At 46.4% G+C, this 22,741-nt stretch overlaps 1 protein-coding gene across 1 annotated transcript in view; it reads right to left on the reverse strand.

Annotated features, from left to right (window-relative positions):
- The window catches only part of LOC310673942 (uncharacterized protein), an 81,182-nt gene extending 59,788 nt beyond the window's left edge, over positions 1-21,394 (reverse strand). Inside the window, exon 1 of the mRNA XM_083432789.1 lies at positions 21,294-21,394. The gene's annotated coding sequence lies outside the window, so the exon portion shown is untranslated. The remainder of the gene's footprint in view (positions 1-21,293) is intronic.
- Positions 21,395-22,741: the final 1,347 nt, after the last annotated feature.

A 22,741-nucleotide genomic window follows, 5' to 3' on the forward strand; every position in this document is an offset into this window, starting at 1 on the left:
AAGAGGACGAAGACCCTAAGAGATGTGGGTGTCCATGAACATTTTCCGTAACTGTTTTCTTTTTCACTGGTCAGGAATGTTCCTAATGAGACTTTTCAAATCTGTAGCAGTAAGTCATAATAGGAAGGAAGGAGAAGAATTATGACCGAAACTAGAAGAAGAACTTGATACATTATCCCTTTGGGAGTTACAAAACTATGGAGGCATCTCATAATTAAAGCACATTCTTGTTGGGAGCCTTTGTGGAATTGTTAAAAATCCGGTCATCATTCCCCCAACATCCAGATAAGGAGGAGGATAAAGGAACAAGATAAATGGGAAATGGGAAGGAGGAAATGACCTGGGAGCGGAGATGCTTTTCTGTGTTTGTCAGCTGGGCCAGGAATCAGGAATTACAAGGTTAAGAACAGAACTGGGCCTCCCCTCCATTGTTGCGAGAGCCCACATTAGAATTATTAGCTTTTATTGTAAATTAATCAATGCCCCAGGTCCCCTACTAGCCAGGCAAGCCTTTTTAACGTGTTCTCAAAGCAATAAATGGTCCAAGGCCATGGTGACTATTACTGCACGCTACTCTCTCCCAAATCTTGACTCGCTGTCCTCTTGGGACAAACATAAAATCCGGGCCTGGATTCTTACTAGAGACGAGGCCATGGACCGGGCACAGTCCACCTCAGCTCGCCTCTCCATGTGGCTCCCTAAAGTGAAAGTGGTAAGATCACTTGCCAACTACTTGATAGACCTGACGGAGCCCAACTTGAGAAGAGCGTTTACTATGGCCCGCTTCCATTCTATACCCACGGCCTTCCTGCAGGGGATTTATTCTAAGACCCCTATTACCCAGCGTCTATGTCCATGCACAATGAATGAAGTAGAGGACTTCATACATTTCTTTTTCTACTGCCCTATTTACGAGCCAATAAGATCTAAGCTCCTCCTTTTGATCCCGTCCACCATTACATCTAAGGAAGATTGTTTGAAATCGCTTCTTGTGGACGCAAATCCCCAAATTTCACGTGGGGTGGCAATATTCATAGTGCAGGCTCTGAAACTCAGGGCTACTCTGACAGGGTAGCGTGCCCTAGACCTGGACCTGTTTTAATCTTTTTATTACTTTTAACTCAATATGCTGAGTCTGTTCTGGGGCCTTTTTGTGCTTTATATATACCCGCATACTAGTTTTTGGGCGCTGGCTATTATATCTTTGCATTATTGTCTTCGGGTAACTTAAATGTCACTACGCCAGCCAAAACACCTGAATTTTGCTGGGTTGCTTGTCTCTAGTTTGTCTTTTTTCTTTTTTGTATTGTCTTATTTTGCTATGGCAGTTTGCTAATGCAATAAAGGTTTTGATTGATTGACAAGGTTACCACAACTGCTCTTTGGGGGCAGTTGTGTTGCAGTTAAAGCACTGCATTACAGGTTTAAATTTATGCAAGGTTTTCTTTTGTGAGCTTGTCCCTCAATATGTCTATCCTTAGCAGCACCATTTCATAACCTGGTGCCTTCCGGACTGGGTTTTTGGAAAGCAGATTTCTCCAGCAGCACCAATTCCCTGTCAGACACCCCATGCTAAGAAAAAGAGAGAGGAAACTGAACATGAAGGATACTTCTACGTGCCACCCCAATCTCTGAGCAGTGTGATGTACCAGCTGCGCTTCCCCAGGGTCCATGTTTCCTTTGGGAATATGGCACAGCAGAGACTGTGGTGTCTTTATGATATATGGTTTATTTGCACACATATATATACCGTATTTTTTGCCCTATAGGACGCACTTATCCCCCTCCAAAAATGAAGGGGAAATCTGGGTGCGTCCTATGGGGCGAATGCAGGTTTTCACTGAAGCTTGGAGAGCGAGAGGGGTCGGTGCACACCCACCCCTCTTGCTCTCCAGGCTTCAGGAAGACATCCGCAGCCTAGGCAGCCCTGCGGGAGGTCCCGCAGGGATGTCTAGGCTGCGGATAGCAGCCTGCTTCCCGGAGCGCCGGGCGCACTGAAAGCAGAGCGCCCGGTGATTTGGGAACACATCTGCAGCCTAGGCAGCCCTGCGGGAGTTCCCCGCAGGGCTCCCCACACTGCGTATAGCAGCATGCCGCCCGGCGCGCGGGGCACCCTGAAGCAGAGCGCCCCGCGCACCGGACAGACATCGGCCAGCCCCACAAGCTCGGGGGACAGCAGGGAGGCGCAGTGCCGCCATCCCGCTGTTCCTCGACCTGGTTCGGTTTCCCCGATCTGCTTTTGGGGGGGGGGAATAAAGGGGGGAAATTTTTCTTTATTTCCCCCCAAAAAAACTAGGTGCGTCCTATGGGACGGCGCGTCCTATGGGACGAAAAATATGGTATACTGTGAGCCTGTGATGGAGGAGCTCACAGCATCCACACCCCAGGAAAGTCTTGTTTCTCCCATAGTCACAGCCTTGGATTCAAACAGAAATCAAACATTGTTCTCTCTCTGCCCTCCCCCCCCCCCCTTTGCTTCTAGCTCACAACACCGAACTCTCAGCTCTCATCTTTGTCTTTTTCTAGCTACCATCCAGTTGAGGGTGGAGGGTCACCTATTTGTCATTTCCCATCTCACACAGATCCACTTCCTTTGTTCCCCTTAATGGCCCATCACCCAGGCCACCCCCCCCATCAGGAAGCCCATCTGGGTTCTAACACTTGCTGGATCCAGGGGTAAGAAGAGTCTTGGCCTACAGCCTACTCCCACCAAACTCATAACTGTGCTGGGAGAGCCCATCACCTTCCGAGGGAAACCATTCCACTGCCCAACAGTTCTTCCAGTCAGAAAGTTCTTCCTGATGTTTGGTCAGAGTCTCCTTCCTTGTAACTTGAAGCCAATGGTTCAGTCCAACCATCAGGAGAAAACAAGCTTGCTCCAACTTCCCCATGACAGCCCTCAAGATATCTGAATATGGCTCTCCTCTCAGTCTCCTCTTTCATGGGCTAAACATACCCAGTTCCTTCAGCTGTTCTTCATATGGCTTAGTTGCCAGACCCTTGATCATCTTGGTTGCCCTCCCCTGCACACATTTCAGATTGTCAATGTCCTTCTTAAATTGTGGTGCCCAGAACTGGACATACGTGTTCTGACCAAGGCAGAATAGAGTGGTACTATTACTTCCCTTGATCTGGACCCTTTACTTCTTGATGTCTGATGCAGTTCTTGAACTCTCTACCTACACCCTTGGCATTCTGCATCTGTAGCCTGACTTGGACATTCAAATATCAGTGGTGCCCTGTGCAACACTAAAATCTGACAGCCCCTTGTATCTTGCTCTCCTTTCTACAGCATTGCTTGGACTACTGCAATGCGCTCTACGTGGGGCTGCCTTTGAAGGTGACCCGGAAACTGCAACTAATCCAGAATGCGGCAGCTAGACTGGTGACTGGGAGTGGCCGCCGGGACCACATAACACCGGTCCTGAGAGATCTGCATTGGCTCCCAGTACGTTTCCGAGCACAATTCAAATTGTTGGTGCTGACCTTGAAAGCCCTAAACGGCCTCGGTCTAGTATATCTGAAGGAGCGTCTCCATCCCCATCGTTCTGCCTGGACACTGAGGTCCAGCACCGAGGGCCTTCTGGCGGTTCCCTCACTGCGAGAAGTGAGGTTACAGGGAACCAGACAGAGGGCCTTCTCGGTGGTGGCACGTGCCCTGTGGAACGCTCTCCCTTCAGACGTGAAGGAAATAAGCAGCTATCTTATCTTTAAAAGACATTTGAAGGCAGCCCTATTTAGGGAAGTTTTTAATATTTAATGCTGTATTGTTTTTAACACTCGCTTGGGAGCCGCCCAGAGTGGCTGGCAAGACTCAGCCAGATGGGCGGGGTATAAATAATAAATTGTTGTTGTGGTGGTGGTGTGGTGGTGGTGCCCCCTGCAGTGCGGCACCAATTATGGTCAAACCAGTCGCACTACCATAAAACCACCTCTGACATAAGGACCTTGGGTTGTGATGTTGTTGTGGTTTTTTACAGGGTGTGGAAACAGAACAATAAAGCAGCAAAATCAGGTTAGATAGGTTTGAATCGACAGGTCCCTTTTATTTTCCGCATTCTGCTTTTGCCATTTGGCCCCTTCCCTTCCAGAATCTCCCTGCTGCCTTCTTTTGGCTCTTTGCAAAAGCATTGGAGAACGAATCTGGGGCAATTCAAGCACCCTTTGCCTGTGCTTGTGAAGCCACGGTGCCCTGCAAGGCAACTCTCGTGTTGGAGCCCCCCAACAAAGGAGAAGGAACGAGCTGGACTTTTTCTTTGTCTTAGAGCTTAGGAAAGGCCTCCCATTTCCCCCCACACAGTGATGAAAGTTCGTCTTTTGCTGCAGCCAACCCTGGTCTCTCTCTCTCTCTCTCTCTCTCTCTCTCTCTCTCTGAGAGAGGGAGGGGGTGAAATGGTGACTGCTGTCTCCATAGAGCATCTGAAACAGATTTGCTCAGTTCCACTCACAGAGGCAAGGAAGTATTTCCAGATGTGCTAATGCGCCGCTGAGCCAAGAAAGAGCGAAGGAAGAGGCGGGGGCCATTCGCCCCGTCCCAAATGCTTTTGCCTGCAACTTTCCCTGCAGAAGGGAAAGGGAGGCACTTTCAGAAGAGTACCTACTAAATTACACACCCTGTGCAATTAGAGACTCTGTGCAATTAGATATTTCATGCAATTACTCAAGAGAGGCCCATGCAAAACCATCTCATTTGTACAGGATGTGCTTTAACGCTGCACATGCTATCTGACTTAGGTTGTCTCAAAGGAGCAGCCGGGGTCTCGACTCTTCGCCTCATCGCCACCTCCACCCTTTCAAAGGTTTTCTCAATTTTCCGACTATCGGTGCCCAGAGTGGAGGCGGAAATTTAAAACGATCAGCCTTCTAGCTAGATGAAAGAAGCCAAATTACATTAAAAGTCTTACCAGCAATTTAAAGTATCCTGCATGGGTGAGTGGGACTTTACGTTGAAGCAGGCAGCCTCTTTTACATTAAAATTTAAAAATGAATGATAAAATTGCCTTCTTTTTGCCATTTGCAAGTAAACGCTTACAAATAAATAAAGAAATTGTCCAGTAGCACCTTAGATGCCCAGAACAAACTTAGTTGGTCTCTAAGGTGCTACTATGGGATGTGGGTGGTGCTGTGGGTTAAACCACAGAGCCTAGGACTTGCCAATCAGAAGGTCGGTGGTTCGAATCCCCGCGACGGGGTGAGCTCCCGTTGCTCGGTCCCTGCTCCTGCCAACCTAGCAGTTCGAAAGCACATCAAAGTGCAAGTAGATAAACAGGTACCACTCCGGTGGGAAAGTAAACGGCATTTCCGTGCGCTGCTCTGGTTCGCCAGAAGCGGCTTAGTCCTGCTGGCCACATGACCCAGAAGCTGTACGCCGGCTCCCTCAGCCAGTAAAGCGAGATCAGCACTGCGACCCCAGAGTCGTCCGCGACTGGACCTAACAGTCAGGGGTCCCTTTACTTTTACCTTTAAGGTGCTACTAGACAATTATAATTTTTTTCGACTGCGTCAGACCAACATGGCTACCTACCTGAATCAAAAATTTCTAGTTTAATTGTGACTCAGAACAAATAGGGGGATGGGGAATGAATGGTCTGTATGGACAGGCGAAAGGCATGTTCATAACTCAGCTCATTCAGCTGAGATGTGATCCTAAAAATCAGGCAAAAGCAAACCACGGAATAGGATTTCCCAGACATCCCCAAAAGATTGAAATTCCTCTTTCTCCAGGACCTCGGGAAATTGTAGCTCTGTGGAAGGAAAAAGGGTCTCCTAAAATCTTTCAGCACCCGTTAACAAGCTACGACTCCTAGAATTATAAGAAGCAAAAAGGTATCCCATCGCATCTTCAGTTTTGGACCAGGCAGCAGGAGCCAGGTGGAGAACGCATCTTGTTTTTGCAGATGCAAGCATCATTTGAGTGTGTGTATGTGTACCTCTGTCATAAAAACCAACACAGGGTAACAGCCAAAATGTTAGATTTGAACTGCTGGGCCTGAATCTGAACCTGTACTCAGCCAGATCATTCTCCGTGTGGCCTTGGACAAAAACAGTCATCTCTCCAATCACCATTTTTTAAAACTGTCATAACCTGAGAAGCTAAGAAGAGGCAAAGTGGAATGGCAGATGAAGTTGATGGACTATATGGAACTGGCGGAAATGACTGGCAGAATCTGAGACCAGGGAGAGGAGTTGGTGGAAGAAGACTGGAAAAAGTTTAAAGATTATTTACAGAAATACTGCAAAATTAATGAATGTTAAAACGCTGGACCCCTTCATGGATCACTGCCTTGCCGTGGTGAAGGGGCTTGAGGAACTCAGAGAAGCTATGAACTATGCCGAGCAGGGCACCCAAGATGAACAGGTCATAGTGGAGAGTTTTGACCAAACGTGATCCACCTGGAGTAGGAATCGGCAAGCCACTCCAGTATCCCTGCCAAGAAAACTCCATGGACAAAGACAACAGGTATATAAAAGTTATGACGCTGGAAGATGAGCCCCTCAGGTCGGAAGGCGTCCAACATGCTACTGGGGAAGAGCGGAGGACAAGTACAAGTAGATCCAGAGCTGATGAAGCGGCTGGGCCAAAGCCGAAAGGACGCTCAGTTGCGGATATGCATGGAAGCGAAAGGAAAGTCCAATGCTGTAAAGAAAAATATTGCATAGGAACCTGGAATGTAAGAACCATGAACCTGGGTAAGTTGGATGTGGTCAAAAATGAGATGGCAAGAATAAACATTGACATCTTGGGCATCAGTGAACTAAAATGGACGGGAATGGGCGAATTCAGTTCGGATGACTATCATATCTACTACTGTGGGCAAGAAACCCGTAAAAGAAATGGAGTGGCCCTCATAGTCAACAAAAGAGTGGCAAAAGCTGTACTGGGATGCAATCTCAAAAATGATAGAATGATCTCGATACGAATCCAAGGCAGACCTTTTAACATCACAGTAATCCAAGTTTATGCACCAACTACTGGTACTGAAGAAACTGAAATTGACCAATTCTATGAAGACTTACAACAGCTTATAGAAGTGACACCAAAGAAGGATGTTCTTCTCATTATAGGGGATTGGAATGCTAAAGTAGGGAATCAAGAGATAAAAGGAACAACTGGCAAATTTGGTCTTGGAATTCAAAACGAAGCAGGGCAAAGGCTAATAGAGTTCTGTCAAGAGAACAAGCTGGTCATCACAAACACTCTGTTCCAACAACACAAGAGACGACTCTACACATGGACATCACCAGATGGGCAGCATCGAAATCAGATTGATTATATTCTCTGCAGCCAAAGATGGAGAAGCTCTATACAGTCAGCAAAAACAAGACCTGGAGCTGACTGTGGCTCAGATCATCAGCTTCTTATAGCAAAATTCAAGCTTAAACTGAAGAAAGTAGGAAAAACCACTGGGCCGGTAAGATACAATCTAAACCAAATCCCTTATGAATACACAGTGGAAGTGAGGAACAGGTTTAAGGATTTAGAATTGCTGGACAGAGTGCCTGAAGAACTATGGATGGAGGCTCGAAACATTATACAGGAGGCAGCAACGAAAACCATCCCAATGAAAAGGAAATGCAAGAAAGCAAAGTGGCTGTCCAATGAGGCCTTACAAATAGCGGAGGAGAGAAGGCAAGCAAAATGCGAGGGAGATAGAGAAAGATACAGGAAATTGAATGCAGAATTCCAAAAAATAGCAAGGAGAGACAAGAAGGCCTTCTTAAATGAGCAATGCAAAGAAATAGAGGAAAACAACAGAATGGGAAGAACCAGAGATCTGTTCAAGAAAATTGGAGATATGAAAGGAACATTTCGTTCAAAGATTACCATAATAAAGGACAAAAGTGGTAAGGACCTAACAGAAGCAGAAGACATCAAGAAGAGGTGGCAAGAATACACAGAGGAATTATACCAGAAAGATATGGATGTCTCGTACACCCCAGGTAGTGTGGTTGCTGACCTTGAGCCAGACATCCTGGAGAGTGAAGTCAAATGGGCCTTAGAAAGCATTGCAAATAACAAGGCCAGTGGAAGTGATGGTATTCCAGCTGAACTATTTAAAATTTTAAAAGATGATGCTGTTAAGGTGCTACACTCAATATGCCAGCAAGTTTGGAAAACTCAGCAGTGGCCAGAAGATTGGAGAAGGTCAGTCTACATCCCAATCCCAAAGAAGGGCAGTGCTAAAGAATGCTCCAACTACCACACAATTGCACTCATTTCACACGCTAGCAAGGTTATGCTTAAAATTCTTCAAGGAAGGCTCAAGCAGTATGTGGACCGAGAACTCCCAGAAGTGCAAGCTGGATTTAGAAGAGGCAGGGGAACCAGAGACCAAATTGCAAACATGCGCTGGATTATGGAGAAAGCTAGAGAGTTCCAGAAAGACATCTACTTCTGCTTCATTGACTATGCAAAAGCCTTTGACTGTGTCGATCACAGCAAACTATGGCAAGTTCTTAAAGAAATGGGAGTGCCTGATCACCTCATCTGTCTCCTGAGAAATCTCTATGTGGGACAAGAAGCTACAGTTAGAACTGGATATGGAACAACTGATTGGTTCAAAATTGGGAAAGGAGTACGACAAGGCTGTATCTTGTCTCCCTGCTTATTTAACTTATATGCAGAATTCATCATGCGAAAGGCTGGGCTGGATGAATCCCTAGCCGGAATTAAGATTGCTGGAAGAAATATCAACAACCTCAGATATGCAGATGACACAACCTTGATGGCAGAAAGTGAGGAGGAATTAAAAAACCTTTTATTGAGGGTGAAAGAGGAGAGCACAAAATATGGTCTGAAGCTCAACATAAAAAAAAACGAAGATCATGGCCACTGGTCCTATCACCTCCTGGCAAATAGAAGGGGAGGAAATGGAAGCAGTGAGAGATTTTACTTTCTTGGGTTCCATGATCACTGCAGATGGTGACAGCAGCCACGAAATTAAGAGACGCCTGCTTCTAGGGAGGAAAGCAATGGCAAACCTAGATAGCATTCTAAAAAGTAGAGACATCACCTTGCCAACAAAGGTCCGTATAGTAAAAGCTATGGTTTTCCCAGTAGTGATGTATGGAAGTGAGAGCTGGACCATAAAGAAGGCTGATCGCCGAAGAATTGACGCTTTTGAATTATGGTGCTGGAGGAGACTCTTGAGAGTCCCATGGACTGCAAGAAGGTCAAACGCATCCATTCTTAAGGAAATCAGCCCTGAGTGCTCACTGGAAGGACAGATCGTGAAGCTGAGGCTCCAATACTTTGGCCACCTCATGAGAAGAGAAGACTCACTGGAAAAGACCCTGATGTTGGGAAAGATGGAGGGCACAAGGAGAAGGGGACGACAGAGGACGAGATGGTTAGACAGTGTTTTCGAAGCTACAAACATGAATCTGACCAAACTGCGGGTGGCAGTGGAAGACAGGAGTGCCTGGCGTGCTCTGGTCCATGGGGTCACGAAGAGTCGGACATGACTGAACGACTAAACAACAAAAACGCTGGAATGAAGTTATATGGCTTTAGTAGAAATGTTATAAGGATTTATGTATAAATAGATTAATGGAATTTTAAAAGTAAAATAAGGGTAGAATGTGCTAGGATAATTATACGACAGATAACAGAGGAAGATGGAAAGGAATTGCTGAAACATTTGATAGAAGTGGAATACAAAAAGGGAGGTGTAAGGAGGTCGGTGAAAGAAGTAAATGAAAGATATGATATTGAAATTGTTTGAGTGTTAAATTGTCTTGTTTGGTTTTGTTTAGTTTAATATGTTTAGTGTTATGTAGTGTCTTTATGTTGTATTGGTTTTGATTTTTCTGTTTATGTTTGGTTGTGTAATGTTTAAATTGTTCAAAAAGTAATAAATATTATAAAAAAAAGAAGAGGCAAAGTGCTGGATCCGACCAAAGGCCCATCTACTCCAGCAATCTGTTCTCGCAGTTGCCGACCAGATGCCTATGAGAAGCTCGTAGGTCATGTGACATTGCTGGCACATTTGACGGAGTTGGCTGGTGGACATTTTAACAGCAAACACGCAAGGAAATTACACATCTGGACATCTTTGGCTTCTCCTGACCACGTCTTTCCCCTGTCCATCCTCCCCCTCCCCAAATTTGAAATCTAGTTCCAGAAGGAATGCATTTCTGTGTGTTTTTCCACGTTCAGAATTCTCCAAGGAGGAGCTAGAAGTGCAGTTAATAATGAGCCTAATAATTAATGATAAACTCTGCAAGCGCTGGCAGCGGACAAAGTTAATGACACCCAAACACTGCCAAACTAGAGACTCTCGTGAGATCCCGAAAGCAAAACTCGTCCAGTGCTCCTCATGAAAATATTTTGACTGTAACCACAATACTCTTGGCATCCTTCTGGTATTATTTATTCCTCCTCAGATAATCAGGATTTACAGTAGTTACAAACAGTGGCATGAGTGATCTTAGAAAGGGTTTTTATTGTGAACTGTAACACAAGGGCTCAGCACTGTTTTTAAAAAATGAATTGATTCAGCTTACCCTAGCCTCAGTGCCTAGGGCTTGCCGATCGAAAGGTCGGCGGTTCGAATCCCCGCGGCGGGGTGCGCTCCCGTTGTTCGGTCCCAGCACCTGCCAACCTAGCAGTTCGAAAGCATGTCAGACTGCAAGTAGATAAATAGGGACCGCTTACTAGCGGGAAGGTAAACGGCGTTTCCGTGTGCGGCTCTGGCTCGCCAGAGCAGCGATGTCACGCTGGCCACGTGACCCGGAAGTGTCTCCGGACAGCGCTGGCCCCCGGCCTCTTTGAGTGAGATGGGCGCACAACCCTAGAGTCTGTCAAGACTGGCCCGTACGGGCAGGGGTACCTTTACCTTTACCCTACCAGTGAAAATGACGCTTTATAGAATAACTTACACAGCTAAAAGAAAAAGAGATCATCCTGCTCCTACACTTTATTGGTATATCTCCTGTTTGACTAGCCTAGCCACCCGGCACTTTTTAGCAAAAGGTGGATATAAATGTTTCCTATAAATAAATTAAAGTGAGGTCCCCGCTGTTGGGAGTGAAGCAACGCTTGCTATAACCCACCAGAACCAGAGGGGGCGATAGTCAGAAAACCACTGAGTTGTTGGAAAATCCTTCCAGACTTTACTTCCTTCCTGCTTCTTCTAAAAGTTCAGTCATTATGAGTTAGCCTGCGCTGGGGCCAACTTATTGCCTCCATCTTGGGCACATGTAGGACCTGCCCTTAGAATGGCTTTGTTCGCCATGTGTAATAAACCTTAGGTTTTCTTTATCCTTCCAACCAGCAATCTTGCCAGGCTATTTCTACCTGAACACAGTTGACCTATATTTACCAAGTGCCAACACTTGGTCCACGCAGCTTACAGTCTAAAAGTTAAGGCAATATACTTTTGATATATTTGTAATTATGTAATCTCACTTATGGGATCATCACCGTGTTGTGGTGAGTGGGCTTGCACATTCCTATGATCCTTGTGAGCGAAGCCGTCAGGAGTCTTGTACTCCCAGCAGGGTCACCCATCAATGGTGTCTCCCCAAAATTTTACTTATCACTTGGGAAGACAGGCGAACTAATGCCAGTGTACTGGAAGAAGCAAAGATCACTAGTGTCGAAGCAATGATTCTCCAACATCAACTTCATTGGACTGGTCATGTTGTTCAGATGCCTGATGATCGTCTTCCAAAGCAACTATTCTATTCCCAACTTAAGAATGGAAAGCGAAATACAACAGAGGTTTAAAGATGCTCTTAAGGCAAATTTTCAAAATGTTACATAAACACTGATAACTGGTGTTATGTACTGAGTTGAATAGGATCCAAATTGCAGCTATCTGGTTGGTCCTAGAACAATAGGATTCAGAATGCAGCAGTCTGATTGGTCCTAGAACAATAGGATCCAGAATGCAGCAGTCTGATTGGTCCTAGAACAATAGGATCCAGAATGCAGCAGTCTGATTGGTCCACAGGAGCCACCCAATCCAACTCCAGGTGGAAGTGAATCCACAACCTGATTGGCCTACAGGAGAATCCCGGAATTAGCCAATCATGTGGGGCCTAGTGTGTAAATAATGTACAGTGGTGCCTCGCAAGACGAAAAGAATCCGTTCCGTGAGTCTCTTCGTCTAGCGGTTTTTTCGTCTTGCGAAGCAAGCCCATTAGCGGATTAGCGGATTAGCGGATTAGCGCTATTAGCGGCTATTAGCGGCTATTAAAGGCTTAAGGGATTAGCGGATTAGCTGCTAAAAGGCTATTAGCAGCTTAGTGCCTTAGAAAAAGGGGGTGGGGAGCGGAAAAAAAACCCCCAGGAATCGCAAGACATTTTCGTCTTGCGAAGCAAGCCCATAGGGAAATTCGTCCTGCGAAGCACCTCCAAAACGGAAAACCCTTTTGTCTAGCGGGTTTTCCGTCTTGCAAGGCATTCATCTTGCGGGGCACCACTGTATATAAAACAGACATCTCAGGGGAACTTCCATTCCTCACTACTATGAGCTGAATAAAGAACATGAAATCCACACTCAACTCCGAGTATATTTCAATTGGGAAACACTGGCCTGCAAATGCTCCAGCTGGAGAACAGCTTTTACCAAAGGTGACCTGGGCTTTGAAGACACTCAAACTCAGGACGCAAGGGAGAAACATGCTAAGAGGAAGGCACGCTTGGCAAACCCTCACTGTGATCAACTCCTGCCCGGAAACCTATGTCCCCACTTTGGAAGGATGTGTGGATCCAGAATTGGCCTCCACAGTCACTTACGGACTCACTGTTAAGACCATGTTCATGGAAGACAATCTTATTCAGCTACAAGTGATCGCCAAAGAAGAAGTATGTAATCTTTTTCATGTTGTAAGCCACCTTGAGCATGGTTTTAACTATGGAAAAGCAGCATACAAATAAATGCTCAGGCCATTGCCTGCGAGGACAGCAGATACTTGCCAGCCATGTGAGCGCAGTTTTGCATTCTGTGGCAGAAGGAAGTTCAGGAATCAACAAACAAGATGAGCTAGGTTGTGCCTGCTTCCTTTGGGCCAAAGCTTTCAGGATATATTAGGAGTGTATGCCACAAGCCTGGAACAAGCCCTAAGAAGTTGGCAAACACGACTGCAGGTTTATACGAGGTTTATTCAACTGGCAAGGCACGATCCCTTGGAAGCGGTGGCGTTGGGAGTTCTTGTTTGTCTTGAACAAAGCAGTATACCTTATCTGTCACTGTTGGGCTGCAAAGGAGGTCAGAGTTTGCACAAGTGGCGTGACTGAGAGTATTCAGTTAACCGCTTAACCACAGAAGGCAGCTCGCCTATTTATAGGCAAGCCCCAAAAATAAATCCCAACGTCATGTGGGTTCTGCAGTTTTGTTTGTTTAGCCAGTCAAAGCATTTCTACCTCCGCTCCTCAGCTGGAACGGCTTCCAGAGTGGCTTACCGAGAAAACATAATTCCTGCCTTTAAGCTTAAGATCTAAACAGACACAGCACAAAAAGAAAAAAGCGATGGGCAGGGAGGAGGAAAGCAAGCAAACTCAGGCACCCAGTTCTTAATGTTGCAAGATTCTTATAATGGTCAGTTAACAAGCTGCTCACATTTTTTATTTTTTGAAAAAAACAGGCATTGGCGGCCTCTAAGAAAAAACAGTTACCCCCAACTTTCCTGGGTTTTAACTGGTATTTACTCCCACTTCCTGGGAGTGTCAGAAATACATTCAAAAATTGCTGTCCTTACAGGGTGGGGCTTTGAGTTTTGAGGGCCTGCCTGGAATCTACTGATGTGATAATTTATCTGTTAGCAGCTGCCAGAGTGTTGGCACACACCAAAAAAAATGCACATATTCATGAAAATAATAAACAAAAACACATTATATCAAGGGAAGTTGCTTGGAAAAATGTGACTCAGTCTATGGCAAAGCTACAGACCTAAAATGCAGTGGTTAACGAATTTTTAATGCAGACATTAAATTTTTTTTTAAAAAAGAATCTTAATCCGATGAGGAAATGTGGAGAACTGAATTTAAGACTGGAAAAATGAGAAACAGAGAAATTGAAATTGACAGATTCACCCACCCCTAATTAATTAATTAGGGTTGCCATATGTCCAGAATTTTCCGGACATATCCGGAATACTGCAGTCGGAAGCATTGTCTGTGCGGACAACCTCTATCTGGATTTTCACTGTTTGAGATACGGCAACCATAGTTTATATACATATATATTGCAAGGCAGTACAGTGGTGCCTCGCAAGACGAAAAGAATCCGTTCCGTGAGTCTCTTCGTCTAGCGGTTTTTTCGTCTTGCGAAGCAAGCCCATTAGTGGATTAGCTGCTAAAAGGCTATTAGCAGCTTAGTGCCTTAGAAAAAGGGGGTGGGGAGCGGAAAAAAAATCTCAAGAATCGCAAGACATTTTCGTCTTGCGAAGCAAGCCCATAGGGAAATTCGTCCTGCGAAGCGCATAAAAAACGGAAAACCCTTTCGTCTAGCGGGTTTTCCGTCTTGCGAGGCATTTGTCTTGCGGGGCACCACTGTATCTCAGTGCTACACAAATTATGTTCAGATTTCGGCTGCTTATTTCCACTTGATCCAAGGACCATAGCTGCGGCTCCCTCTAGAGGAGGCAAGGGGGATGTCTCTACAAGGTTCCCAGAGAATGTCCTTTGAAGGATGCGCCTCCAACCCCCATTTCTTGGGGTCCCAGAAAAAGTGAGCAGCAGCAAACAGTGAAAATAGGAAGGGAACTTTGTCATGGTGAAAATGCACCAGATGGAAAAGGGAGGTAGTTGTTTGGTTTTTTTTTGGGGGGGGGGGTTGCTAGAGGCAGAAATAGGCATTACACACCCGTTTGTGTGACCCCACTGTTGGTTTAACAGATTGATTTAATGTATTCTTAAGTTTTTAACTTGGTACGCTGAATTTGTTTCTCTTTTTTGCACACTGACATTATGTTTGCAAGTGTTGGGTGGTTTAGACATGCTTCAAATAAAATAAAGAATGGAAGGAATATGGAAGGAGTAGTGATGTATGGAAGTGAGAGCTGGACCATAAAGAAGGCTGATCGCCGAAGGATGGATGCTTTTGAATTCTGGTGCTGGAGGAGACTCTTGAGAGTCCCATGGACTGCAAGAAGATCAAACCTCTCCATTCTTCAGGAAATCAGCCCTGAGTGCTCACTGGAAGGACAGATCCTGAAGCTGAGGCTCCAAGACTTTGGCCACCTCATGAGAAGAGAAGACTCCCTGGGAAAGACCCTGATGTAGGGAAAGATGGAGGGCGCAAGGAGAAGGGGATGACAGAGGATGAGATGGTGGGACAATGTTCTCGAAGCTACAAACATGAGTTTGACCAAACTGCGGGAGGCAGTGGAAGACAGGAGGGCCTGGCGTGCTCTGGTCCAGGGGGTCACAAAGAGGCGGACATGACTAAACAACAACAAATGGAAGGAGTTGGGGATGTTAAGCCCGGAAATAAAGGAGACTGAAGGGAGATAGGAGAGTCATCTTCAAATATCTTAAGGGCTTTCACATGGAGGATGGAACAAGTTTGTTTTCTCCTGCTCTGGAGGGTGGGACTCGAACCCATCGCTTCAAGTTTCAAGGAAGGAGATTCTGACTAAACATCAGGAAGAACTTTCTGATGGGAAGAGCTGTTTGACAGTGGAATGGACTCCTTCGGAACGTAGAAGTCTCGCCTTCACTGGAGATTTTAAAGCAGAGATTGGATGGCCACCTGCCATAGATTATTTAGTTGAGATTTCTGCATTGCAGGGGGTTGGACTGGATGACCCTCAGGGACCCCTTCCAGATTCTCAGATTCCTATTGAGCTCATCGGTTAAAGTAAAAGCAAGAGACCCAGCTAACCCCTCCTTCGTGTTGAAGTGCAGGCCTAGGGTCCCTCAGCTTCATTTTGGGCAGATATTGGCGTCCACATCCTTGTCTGCCTGTCTCCAACCACTGAGCTTCTTCTCCTGACGCATTCCCCCCCCCCCTTGACTGCACTGCATCAGCCTCCTTCCGCAGCACGGGTTTCATTTCATCACTGATGCATCGCGCGGTTTGCTCTTCGTTTCATCTGTGGATTTCAACTTACATAAAGCACAAAGCTGGTGGCGCTGTGGGACGCGGGTGACGCTGTGGATTAAACCACAGACCTAGGGCTTGCTGATCAGAAGATCAGCAGTTTGAATCCCCGCGACGGGGTAAGCTCCCATTCTTCCGTCTCAGCTCCTGCCCACCTAACAGTTCGAAAATACGTCAAAGTGCTAGTAGATAAATAGGTACCGCTCTGGCGGGAAGGTAAACGGCGTTTCCGTGTGCTGCTCTGGTTCGCCAGAAGCGGCTCAGTCATGCTGGCCACATGACCCGGAAGCTGGACGCCGGCTCCCTCAGCCAAGAAAGTGAGATGAGTGCCGCAACCCCAGAGTCGTCCACGACTGGACCTAATGGTCAGGGGTCTCTTTACCTTTAATAGGGGAAGGGGGGGAAACGATCTGCCCCAATTTCATATTCTTTCCCCGCTGCCTACAGCGTCTCCTTGCACCGTGAATCGCTGCAAAGCCCATTCATCGCAGCCAGAAGTTTCCGAGGCAGAAGAAAGGGGTTCGGAGGAGTAGCAGGTGCAGAAGGCAGCCTTGCCAGAGGATTCTTCTGCACGAGCCCCAGAGAGAAGGGGGGGGGTGGATGTGGGAGAAAGTGACGTGAGTGGGATTTAATGGCTGGAGAGAGTCGTTCCAGCACAGCTCAGCGAGAAACTATGCACGACCAGGGAGGCTTTTGGAGAGATGAAACCAGATAGGGAAAGGGCTGGTCGGTGGCTTTGGGGTTATGAACTCAGGAGCTGTGAAATACTAGCTCAGCTAAAGACCCAAGGCCCAAAAAAACAAGGATGAGCCTGGCTGAGATACCAGAAAGCCAACTATCTGATGCCCTCTATGACATTTTGGACAACCACTCTGGGCCACTTCCAACAAAATATTAAAATACAGTAGTCTGTTAAACATTAAAAGCTTCCCTAAACAGGGCTGCCTTCAGATGTCTTCTAACAGTCTGGTAGTTGTTTATCTCTTTGACATCTGGGGGGAGGGCGTTCCACAGGGTGGGTGCCACTACCAAGAAGGCCCTCTGCCTGCTTCCCTGTAACTTGGCTTCTCATAGTGAGGGAACTGCCAGAAGGCCCTCGGCGCTGGACCTCAGTGTCCGGGTAGAATGATGGGGGTGGAAATGCACCTTCAGGTGTACTGGACCGAGGCCGTTTAGGGCTTTAAAGGTCAGCACCAACACTTTGAATTGTGCTTGGAAACGTACTGGGAGCCAATGTAGGTCTTTCAAGACTGGTGTTATGTGGTCTCGGCGGCCGCTCCCAGTCACCAGTCTAGCTGCCGCATTTAGTTGTAGTTTCCAGGTCACCTTCAAAGGTAGCCCCACACAGAGCACATTGCGGTACTCCAAGCGGGAGATAACCAGAGAATGCACCACTCTGGCCAGCGTTTGTCAGATGCCGGTAGGTGCTAATAAATATTTTCTCTTCCCACTTCCATCACTTCATCTTAGAGTTGACACTGACATTGTTTTTTTTCTTCTTCACCCTGCTGCTGCTTCTCCCGGCAAGACCCTCTTTGTTCCGGGGGGTTGTTCCACTTTGTGGTTCTGTTTTTTAAAGGCAGGGTTGTCTCCCTCTCTCAGCTATGCCCAATGCATAGTGCAGCTGGCCAATCAGAAGTCATTTTACTGAAGGCCTGTCAGAACGGTCAGGGATGCAGAAGTCCTTTGTCTCTGCAGTCCTGAGAAGGTTTTCAAGCGCCATAAATTTATTTATTTATCTTACGGATCCCATAAAGAATCCCGGAGCAATTTGACGCGCGCTGTAGATTCACATTAAAAAGTACTCTGAACCGAAGCCCTCCTGCCAACCCTCCTTTTTTAAAAACATATTTTTCTTAAAGATTTCATGGTTTACAAAAATATGTGCAATGTCTTTTTTTTTTTTTCAAGTTACATTTTCTACATATCCCTCCTTGAAAGTCTTTCCATGGGATCGTAATGGGTGCATTAAGTTGTTTCTAACCCAGTTTATGAATTAACATTTTAACTTCTGCAAAGTCCTGAGGTTTACTAGCAGCTGTTTTGGAGCAGGGCTGAGTTACAGAGGCGAGCCTTCTGCACGCTGCGGTCAAAACAAGCTGGCTCCTATTCAAATGTATCTCCAGGTAGAGGGCAAGAAAAGGGGGGCAGGGGGAGAGGGGGAGAGGGAGAAAGAGAGAAAGAGAAGAGGTGTCGTGTTATTGAAACCACTTCCAAAAGTTAAGACTCCTGCCCTTCAGGTACATGGCGTTTCACAGGCTCTGTAGGCAAGGAGGTGTTTTTAATTTCTCTCAAAGTGTTATCTTGGATACCTTCCAGGGCCTAATCAATCACCAATGTCCTAGCGCTGGGAGGGTCTAAGTATTTTAGAACAGGTTTCTCGAATGAAGGTTTTTTCAAAGGCAGAAAGGGACGAAAGGGACAGAGCGGGAACTGGCAGCCCCAGGATGTGGTGCAGGTCGGAGGGGGACCCAAGACATGGTGTGCGTTTCAAATGCTGTTCAAATGCTGTTTCGCTTGCTATTGAACCTTGCCAATAGGTAAGTTAGGGGAGTTTTAAATATTTGAGGTTTTATCGCGTTTTTCATATTCTGTTGGGAGCCGCCCAGAGTGGCTGGGGAAACCCAGCCAGATGGGTGGGGTATAAATAATAACATTATTATTATTATTATTACTACTACTACTACTACTACTACTACTATTAGGTAAAGGACCCCTGGGTGATATGTCAAGTATCACTAGCCTTGATGTAGCATCGTCCGACTTCCCCACAAACAAATCAGAACGAATGCTCATTAAATAGCCAGCGTCATCTAATCTCCCCGCAAGCAAATGAGGATCAATGCACACACAGAAGGGAAAAAAGAGGTAAAGGACCCCTGGACTGTTAAGTCCAGTCAATGGCGACTGTGGGGTTGCGGCACTCATCTCACTTCAGGCCAAGGGAGCTGGCGTTTGTACACAGAAAGCTTTCCAGGTCATGTGGCCAGCAGGACTAAACAGCTTCTGGCGCAACGGAACGCCGTGACAGAAACCAGAGCAGTGCACAGAAGTGCCGTTTACCTTCCCGTCGCAGTGGTACCTATTTATCTACTTGCACCAATGTGCTTTTGAATTGCTAGGTTGGCAGGAGCTGGGCCAGAGCAACGGGAGCTTACCCTGTATTGGGGATTCGAACCGCCAACCTTTTGATTGGCAAGCCCAAGAGTCTCAGTGGTTTAGACCACAGCGCCACCCGCTCCCATAAAAACCTTGCCAATATTGCTCACCCTGCAACACCACCAACAGAACCACTCTCGGCTGGGAGACAAGACTGAAAGCAAAGTATTGTTACGAAGGTTGCGCAGCACCCCAAATCTCTGCTGTGTGCTAGGAAGATTCCAGAGGGTTCCACCCAGAATGGCTGGAGCAACTCAGTCCAATGGGTTAGGTTAGGGTAAAGGGACCCCTGACCATTAGGTCCAATCATGGCCGACTCTGGGGTTGCGGCGCTCATCTCGCTTTATTGGCCGAGGGAGCCGGCGTACAGCTTCCAAGTCATGTGGCCAGCATGACTAAGCCGCTTCCGGCGAACCAGAGCAGCGCACGGAAACGCTGTTTACCTTCCCGCCGGAGCGGTACCTATTTATCTACTTGCACTGGCATGCTCTCGAACTGCTAGGTTGGCAGGAGCAGGGACCGAGCAACGGGAGCTCACACCGTCGCGGGGATTCGAACTGCCCACCTTCTGATCGGCAAGCTCTAGGCTCTGTGGTTTAACTCACAGCGCCACCCGCGTCCCATCAGTCCGATGGGTAGGGTGCAAGTAATAATAATAATAAATAAATAAATAAATAAATAATAAATAAATAAATAAATAAATAAATAATATTCTTCTTCCAGGCGTTCATCTGGAGTTGTGTTTCCGTTGAGGAAATGGAGGCACAGTGGAGGCTAGTGTCTTAGAAATATGGTTTATTGTATGCATAGTTACATCTGGAGTCTTCAGTGGAGGGGGGCAGAACATTGTACCCCAAGGGTGACTCTCATTGCTCCTCTCATAGCCCCAGCAAGCTCAGGCCAAAGCTGCAGTCTTGCAGGGGCCACTAGGGGCGCATCAGAAGATGGCTGACAATAACATCTCTCCGACCCACACGAGGTAATTTGGAGGCTGTGATGGACGTAATAGCCTCCCTACCCCCCCCCCAGGATTGTGGGGGGGGGCTGCCCTTGCCTGCTGTGCCCTATACCACCCCCACATTTGAGGGGATGGGGGCAGTAGGCAGAATGCCCTTCTGTGGATATCGGCGCTCCTGGACGCTGCCTCTGATCCACGCCTCTAGCTACAAGAACTTCAAAAGAAACGATTAGGATGAAGCGAATGCACATATTTCAAGGAAGGAGGGGGAGTAAAGACTGCTAACAGAAGAGATCTCTGATAAACGAGACGAGTCGGAAGAACAAGAATTAACCAGATGAAGACACACCAAGACTCAGTATGGCAAAAGGACTGGTTGAGGGAGGGGGGAAAAACTTTCCTTTCTTTCCTCTATGTGATTAAACAAGAATTCCCCCCACACACACACACACACAAGTCAGAAATGTCGTTTGAAGGACTTAAGCTGTGGATTTATGTCTGTGTGGAGATAAACTTTCTAACCAAAGCATGTTTTAAGAAGAGAGTGGAATGTATAAGGGCTTTGGAATGACGCAGTTAAAAATACCGTCGCCATATTGGGAAGTTCTGTCGGAGGACTTAAGTCTGGGAGGAAAAATAGAGAAATAGAGCTGTTTTTATATTGTGGGTGAAACTTCTCAGAGGGACTTAAGAACGACAGTTCTGTGATTAATGATGGAAAGAGCGATATTATCTATGAATGCGAGGATATATGGAAACCCTCTCGATTTGAGGATCGGATGAACGGAAAATTCACACAGGATTATTATTGGTGTTTATCGTCTTAAGGAGATTATCAGAAGAGATCATAAAGAAAAAAGAGAAAATATACGAGCAAGATGAGATGCGGAAACAGCAAGATAAGACTAGATAGAATTATGAACTTGGTTTGGACTGATTCGGACATTAACGCAGTAGCAAGAAGATGATCAGAATCCCCCTTCGGATCTTGAAATATGGGTCCCCTCAACAAAATTTAAAATTCGGCTTTGTAATTCGGAATTTATGTGATGTGATTTGATTTGATTTGATTGGTCGGTTAATAAACATTATTCATATATATATATAAAAAGCTGCAGTCTTACCTCTTGGGGTCTCTTGGGGTAGCAGCTTCCAGCCAGTGCCAAGATGGTTCTGCCTTTATTTCCCTCACGGAGTTCTGCACACTTCCTTTCTTGTTCCTAGAAAGCCCCTACGCTAATATTAAAACCGCAAGCGTTGCCGTGTGTGTCTGTGTAGAATATCGTCTCCTGCCTGCACTAGATGGGGGTGTGATGTCCTTCACAGAGGTCAAAGTTTTACAGGCCTCATTGAAAGTGATGCAAATCAGATGGCGCGCTTGCAATGTTATCAAAGATTTGCAACAGAATTTTTAACTCTCTCTCTCTCTTGAGAAAGAAATAAGTTGCCGGCTCAGGGCAATTTACTTGAGTTCACTGAGGAGAGATATTTGAAATCTCTGTACTCAGCCCATCAAGCCCAGCGTTGTCTGGGTGGCAGGCTCTGCAGATTCTTTCCGTGCCACCATCATGGCTTTAAGGTGCCACAAGACTCACAGAATCGCAGAACTATGGAGTTGGAAGTGTTAAGTTGTGGGTGAACATATCAGAGTACACAGCGATTCTTCAGACAGCTCTTGTTTATTCACAGGCCAGAACAGAACTGAACTGAAGGGTTCAGCCAGCCTGATTATATAGAGCTCCACTACAACGCAACAGTAACCACTTTCTGTAACTAGCCAATTACTGAACGTCACTTTCAATCCCTTATTTGCATATGTGGACCTGAGTGAAAACTATCTACAGTATTCCCCTGCTGGCCCACGGTGAGGAGGAGGAGGAGGAGGAGGAGGAGAAGAAGAAGAAGAAGAAGAAGAAGAGGAGGAGGAGGAGGAGGAGGAGGAGGAGGAGGAGGAGTTTGGATTTGATATCCCACTTTATCACTACCCTAAGGAGTCTCAAAGCGGCTAACAATCTCCTTTCCCTTCCTCCCCCACAACAAACACTCTGTGAGGTGAATGGGGCTGAGAGATTCAGAGAAGTGTGACTGGCCCAAGGTCACCCAGCAGCTGCATGTGGAGGAGCAGGGAAGCGAACCTGGTTCCCCAGATTACGAATCTGCCGCTCTTAACCACTACACCACACTGGCTTCAGTACATAACAGGAAGGGACCCCAAGGAACATCTAGTCCAACCCCCTGCAATGCAAAAATCACAACTGAAGCACGCCCAAATCTCCTGGTTTTTGCTGCAAGAAAGACTCATCCAGGGATCCCTCTGGAAGTTGTTTCCTAACCCAACACAGGCACAGAACACCTGCTTTGCATGCAGAAAGCTTCAGTCAGTGTAGACTAGTGTTTCCCAAACTTGGGTTCCCAGCTGTTTTTGGACTACAATTCCCATCACCCCGACCCTGCCTGCTAGGGATGATGGGAGTTGTTGTCCAAAAACAGCAGGAGACCCAAGTTTAGGAAACCCTGGTATAGACAAGACTGAGCTAAGAAGACTGTTATGTACTGAGTTGAATAGGATTCA

The sequence above is a fragment of the Podarcis tiliguerta genome, assembly GCF_965153285.1.
Source record: "Podarcis tiliguerta genome assembly, chromosome: 3".
In the NCBI taxonomy this organism is placed as follows: domain Eukaryota; kingdom Metazoa; phylum Chordata; class Lepidosauria; order Squamata; family Lacertidae; genus Podarcis; species Podarcis tiliguerta.